The sequence below is a fragment of the Centruroides sculpturatus genome, unplaced genomic scaffold, assembly GCF_000671375.1.
Source record: "Centruroides sculpturatus isolate CEXI.00-Female unplaced genomic scaffold, Cexi_2.0 scaffold3634, whole genome shotgun sequence".
Lineage (NCBI taxonomy): Eukaryota > Metazoa > Arthropoda > Arachnida > Scorpiones > Buthidae > Centruroides > Centruroides sculpturatus.
Window position 1 is genome coordinate 186 of NW_019389364.1, and position 7,309 is coordinate 7,494.

General features: G+C 28.8%; 1 long non-coding RNA gene across 1 annotated transcript; it reads left to right on the forward strand.

The window, feature by feature from the left end:
* Positions 1-1,461: 1,461 nt before the first annotated feature.
* Positions 1,462-6,893, forward strand: LOC111617261. The gene is made up of 2 exons (XR_002755393.1): positions 1,462-1,591; positions 6,860-6,893. It is a non-coding gene; the product is annotated as an uncharacterized LOC111617261 (long non-coding RNA).
* The last annotated feature ends 416 nt before the right edge of the window (positions 6,894-7,309 follow it).

Sequence of the window (7,309 nt, forward strand, 5' to 3'; positions counted from 1 at the left end):
TATTACTGTAACTCATTTCTCTATTCAGTGCTTGTAGATGGTCAAAAGTTAAATGGTTTATTGTATCTAAAAGGATCTTTCAAAGTGGAACATGAGATGGTTCCTGTATACTTCAGCTGTTAGTTTCTCTCTTGTAATGTTGATATTACTATTAAGGTAGTATTTACACGTTTCATGGACCTGATCAAGCTTTATGGGTACCTGATGTTATTTGTGTCAATTTGTTAAAAAAAATTCTTGGAAAACATTAACCTATCTTTGGTTTTCTAATTTCTTAAAAAGTGAATATTTAGATAAAGTGATTAATTGATTAGAGATTTTTTTAAGTGTGTTAACTGGTATAAAAATTGATATTGAAAAGAAAATTATATTCTATGCTATATATATCAATATTATTTTCTTATAAAAAAATTAATATTTCTTAAAATTGTTATTTAATCAAAAGTTTACTATTCAGCAGTTGGTACAGTATTTTTTCTTGGTGTTTTTGATAATGAGATTAACTCAGTAATATGTCTGGATTAATCTCATTTATCATTTTCATTAATTGCCAGATTTTACTTTTATGAAATGGAAAATAATTGTATGTATAGTATAGCAACTAGATATGTGTAGTACAGTATGATATATATAGTAACTTCTATTAAAAATTCTTCATCAAATTGTATGTCATTTTCAAATCAGCTTGATATTGCTTATGTAAATGGACAGATGATTGATGTAGAAATGAACTTTTATTGGTATTATTTTCAAATTTTCTGTTAAATTATTAAATCAGTCTCATATGAATACTTAAATGTAATTTATGAAAATAACAGACACAGAACTAATTTATGGTATGTATAAACAAAAAACGATCTCTGCGTAAATGTTTTCTAACTCCTCCTGAGTTCTTCTTCGGGCACGACAGAAGGGTTACCCAATGGAACATCCTTTGGAACAAATGTGAATTTGTAAAAGTTTGTTCTGAAAGATGTTGTATCGGGTAACCATTCTGTTGCACCTGAAGAACTCAGAAGGAGTTAGAAAACATTTGTGCAGAGATCATTTTTGTTTATACACATCAGAAATTGATTCTGTGTTTGCTATTACATATATCCCAGTGAGGTGTGATTTAATTTAATATATGAAAAGTTAAGTTTATTAAATATGTAGCTTCTTATAGGGTTAATATCAGAATGTTTGTCACGTAATTGTGCAATTACTTTAATTTTATATATTAATTGAAGTAAAATGTAATGTAACAATTTTATTCCCCATAGCTTGAAATTGAGATTTGATATTTTGACTATATATGATTAAATATTGATATTGTAACTTTGATATAAATTAATATTTTTATTCAATTTATTATTTGCATTTTCAGATTAAGACGAGGCAAATCTTTTGGGCTCTTTGCCTGATTCTTATTTAAATGTTTTATTGTTTAGACTTCTTAAAATACAAAATTATTTTTTTATTCTTTTAGGATCAGAAAAATATATTGCGTTGTTCTCATATACAGAAAGAATTGATTTTGGCAGCAATAGATTGCTTAGATGCTAATTCAAAATCTGGAGGTTATTTAGTTTATTCAACTTGCTCTATTTTGGTAAGTTTTATTTATTTATTTATGTATAGATTGGCTTGTTGGTATTAATTTATTTTTATTGTTCATAAAATTTTGAGCCATACTGAATTAATTAATTAAAAAAAATAAATAATGATTTAGTCCAGATAAACAACACTATTAAAAGAATTATTTTTGGTTAAACATTCAATTGACTTCATTTTAACAAGTAACAAATTAGTATTATGATGAACATATTTGAAATCAAGAATAGAATATATAAAACAGGGGTATTCCTATAAGTTCTTATTTTTATATTAGAACAAAATTTAAATTAAAATATCTAAAGGAAATATAATAGAGTTGTTGATCATAAAACAGTCAATTGTTATCATTGGTGGCTGATAGACCCAGAAAATGGTGGGGCCAGGTTTAAAACAAATATTATTTAGGTTAATAATAGAAAATCAGGATTTAATATTTAAAAAAAAATGCCTATTTTTGGATAGTTTATTTATTTGCTTATACAGTCAACCCCTCTATAACACTGTTGATTATTCCGTATTATATGAATTCCATGTTGTACGAGCCATTAGATTTTACAAATACGTGAGCCGTTCACAGCCCGGCACACACATTTGTAAAATCTAAGTGACTCGTACAACATGGAATTCATATAATACGGAATAATCAACAGTGTTATAGGGGGGTCGACTGTACAGGTTTACAGTATTAATCAGTAAAATTACGAAGAATACCATGATGACCAGATTCAAAGTATACAATAGCATTCATAATTTAGTAAACAATAATTAAAACTGACAAAAATTTTTAAAAGATATTTCAAATTGAAAGTCAATGAAAAAAAATGTAAAAAATCTGCAATAAAATGAAAAAATAAATATAATTTAATAATTACGAATTACTGAAACAGTAAAAAATTATAAACTGCAAAAGATTGTAAAACATTGCACTGGCACGCATACTCTTACTGTATTTATGCTTATGCAAATTAAACAGTTAGAATATACTGAGGATTGGGTCAGAGAGAGTTAGTCCCAATTCTCCATAAACTTGCACGTATTGCAGTAGTGTTGCAACTAACAGCAACAGTGTGCATTTCTCTCTAATACAGGTATACCTTGAGTTACGTTGTTCTCGATTATACGTCGTTTGTCAAAAGAGTATATGGGGGAAAAATAAAAATCAAGTTTAAGTCATTTTATTCGACTTTACGTCCGTCTGCCACAAATATTGAAGTCTTAATATCATAGAAAAGCATTAAAAGCACATAAAATCGTATTAAAATATGTACATTTACAGTAAATGTTAATATAATCATCATAAATCCTAGAGAACAAAACATGAAAACATCTGTGTTTCTGTGCTGTCGTCTTATTTAGTGGTCTTTAAATGCTCATTATTGGCATTTTCCACGGTAGTTGCAATATCTACCGTTTGGTGTCATTGTCAGCACCACTCAATATTTGGTAAATTTAACATAAATCTTTTCTACTATCGCAAAATAATTTTAATAATGGTATTTGTTATTTGACCTTACAAAATCATCTTATTTTATAATGTCTTAGAAAACCACATTCACAAATAAAGAGTCTGTGATGTACTGTAAACATAACCAAATTGTAAACATGTACATTTACAAGTATGTACTGTACTCAGTGGTGATATTCAAAATATTTAACAAAGGGTTCGCTAACAGAAAATTTTTCCTTTTTAATTAAACCCCAAGCCCGAGATATCTCGGGCAAGTTACATAGCGTTACATAAAACTCAGGCGTTTGGACCCCCTAAAAATTTTTGTTTTTTTTTTTGGATTTTTGGAATGTTTTTTAAGTCTCCAAATTTTTTCAAAAATTTTTTCACGCCTGAAAAAATTTTATTGCGATTTTAATTTACCTTTAATGACGCAGGATTTACGCTTAATTGCTTTTTAATTGTTTTTTAATGGAAGTTTGATACCAAATTTCATTCATCATTCTAAAGTTGTAGTGCACAAATTTTCTTTCGGTAAAGTTATTTAAAGCTAGTTTCTGATGTCAAAAACGACCTCCGATAGTTTTTAAATTTTTTTAATTAATAGATTTTATTATATATAAGTTTAATTAAGTCGGGGGGTCGGAAATCGCAATAAAAATTTTAATTTTTTAAAAATATACGGCCAGCTAGTATTCACCCTACTATAAACCCATCGCCTCCCGAGACTTCTATGAGAATGTCCCGGGAAATCCAACTCCAGCTGTGTTCAAGGTCATCCAGCTGTTTAAACAATGACTCATCAGCGTCAGATTTCACAGAAAGACAAGACAAAGGAAAATAAAATCTGAAGCTTTTTCTTCAGAATTAACGCATTTCTTTCGTTTTTTCAGTTTTAAGTATTTTTTATGTTTAATTACATTAATATCAAAAATTGCTAGAGTCCCAAGGAGTTAACTGCTTTCCCTATGACTTTTTCTCAAGAAAAAACTTTTCTAAATCATTTATTTTATCATTAGGTATTATTATAATAATAGACAGATGTCATCGTTTCTCGAAATACAATATCTTTTTTATTTCGCTGTCGATAGCCCGACACGTGTTCCGCAGCCATCTTGTATTTTCTCGCGCGCGTGGGATTGTGGGATCCCTCGTATGACTGGACCTAGTTTCAAGAACTCTCTTGAGTCGATCGCGATTAAGGCTGCGTACACACTAGGCGTTTTTAAACGCCTAGTGTGTACGCGCGTTTTAAAGAACCAAGAGTTTTACATAGGCGTACACACTCAAACGCGCGCTTTTGGCCAAGCGCGCGTTTATAGATTTTTCTTAAAACGCGCGTTTAAAAACGCCTAGTGTGTACGCAGTCTAAATCTCGTTTCAGTCGAGATTGAAACGGTCGATGGAGGTAATATGCGAACGGCGTACAAGGGGAACATAGCGAACGGGGTATAAGGCTCTAGTTTAGTAGTGTTAAAGAGTATAATACGTATATTTTAATATATTTTTTAAAAGAAACAAAACCGCTGAGAAATGTTACGTGTGTTTAACAACGGGTTCGGAAAACTTTGAAAATGTTAACAATGGGTTCGGCCGAACCTGTGCGAACCCGCTGAATATCACCACTGACTGTACTGTACGTACATGTATTTGTAAATTTAGATTATTTTTTTTCTGTACTATATTAAAAACTAAAATTTATTTGTTTATAAGCTTAAAATAGATTCTTATTAACCATATGTTATTAAAAATGCATTTATAAATAAAATACAGAACTGGGAATGGTTATTGGAGGTTTAGCATAGTGACAAGTAAATTTGACTTACATTGTTTTTCGACTTAAGTCGCCTCTCCTGGAACCAATTACCGACATAAGGTGAGGTATACCTGTATATCTTTCTACTCTTTATCTGAGAGCTGGTCCAAAGTATAACATGCAATAACAAATATATTTTAGTGTGGACAATTATTTTAATAACAATAATTTAGATCATAAAAAAAACTAATTTGTTAATCAAGATGCTTTTTGTCAATGAGTAATTTGGTTTGCTTGATAACATTATTGATGGAGCCAGCTCCTCTGGCCCTACTCCTGATTGTTATTTAGAATCATAAAAAAAATTTTCAAAGAAACAGTATTACTAAAATTACATTTTTATTCTAAAACTGTGAAACTTGGCATTACATCAAAACTACAATTATATGTTTAATTTCTTCATTTTGTCTTTTTTCTAATGACATAAAATACTCTTGGAGTTTCAAAAGTGTTTTTTTTGTGTGTGTATTTTATTATTATTTGATTCAAAAACACAAAAATAAGCATATATAATTTAAGAAACTGGTTGTAAATTATCTCAGTTTTTACCCATTAACATTGGCTTTGTGTGAAATTTGAGAGGAGGGTGTTATTTTTAAGGTCAGGGTAGATGGTCAGTGTAGCCCACACACCAGCTGCTACTACTAATATCAATAAATCATTTTATTGTCTTCAAAATGTAAACTCTTTTTGTGATTTTAAGTCAATCAAATCACAATGTTGTTATTTTATTGTATTTGGAAGAATGTTTTCTTTAATGTTTAATTAACAACTAGTTTTGTTAGATGTGATTAATTTTATATTTTAGGCTCAGTTTAATCGGCATGCCGGTACCCCCGGAATTTCTGGCATGCTGGTTTCCCCTTTTTTATGTGGCATGCTGGCCATTCTGCAAAAATACTGTACTGTGTATTTTGTTACTTTGCAAAATGGTTTATGATTACAAATGGAAGACTAATAGAAGTAATTGGAACAAAGCTTGTTGCAAAATGCAGTGAAGGAAGGAAAATGATAATTGCAGGAGCTAGCAAATATTATGAAGTGCCAGAACAAATGCTTCAGAAACAACTCGCATCTGGGAATTTTAAGTAGATATATCTATTGGAAGACAACCTGTTATGAATCAGTGACCTACTTGAACTGGTGGAAATAAATCTTCGTAAGCATTCAAAAGATCTTGAAAACCATGGGTTTCCCTTAACTATGACTGATATCTGGGAGCTATCTTTTTAATTTTCCAAAAAACTTGGAATAAAGCATCCATTTAAAAACCAGAAACTTAATTAGAAACTTACTCCAAATACAGGAAAGATGCACATCATTTAAAGTTCCTACAAATTTCATTTATTTCATATATGTGTTTCACTTTATGTAAAATTTGTGTGGTGCAATAAAAAAAAAAAAAACATTTTGAGTATCTATTTCTATATATGCAACTGTTTTGTTTATATGTTTCTGAAATATAAAGCTATGTGCAAGAAACATAACTATGCACATCTTCCCCAAACTGTCCTATGTTTCAGAATATTTAACATGTTTTTAATTTCTTTTGGAGTAGTTTATGCACCTAAAGATGAACTAGAAAAGCTCACAAAAACAATCATTTTGATTTTAAATATTTAAATAATTTATTCCAATAGTGTAATTTTCTTATAATTTGAATTTGGAGATAATTCATTACTGTATTAACTTAATATAAAATTCATATTTTATTACTATTTGCTAGAAAATTCATATATGATTTATTGATGTACAGTTTGCATTATAATTGAATGCAATAACAGTACAATAGTAAAGTTGAAAATTTACAGTATTATTGATGTGTTTTTCAGAATTATTTAAAAGTTTAATTTGGTTTTTTTTTTATCCTACTTCAAATGTATTTTCAACAAAATTATATATGTACAAAAATGTTTATATTTTATCTTTTAAATATAGATTGCTTTATATTACTACTACAAATTAAAATTTTCATATATGTTCTAATTATTCAAAAACAGCCAGAAGAAAATGAAGCCGTTATTGACTATGCTTTAAAAAGAAGAAACGTGAAATTAGTTCCGACTGGTTTAGATTTTGGCGAAGAAGGTCTTTCAAAGTAAGTTTTAAAAATATTTCTTTAAACAAGATCATTGTTCATTATTCACTTGAAAATAATTTAATTAAAAAAATTTAGTCAATTATTTTAGAATTTTAGGTTAAAAAGTCTGTCAGTTCTATCAAGTTTAGATCTTGAACAAATTTCATGGTTGCAATCTTCTGTATTATTTAGGATTTCTTATCAAGGGGATTTTTTGGATTCTGGAAATCACTTGATTTTCAATCAATCATTATTTGATCATACTAGAATTTTTCACTCTAAATGCTATTATTTGCAAGATTAATTTCTTGTTTAGAAAATTTTCTATCTTCTTTTCCAACAAACTTATATCAAGCATTATCATTACATA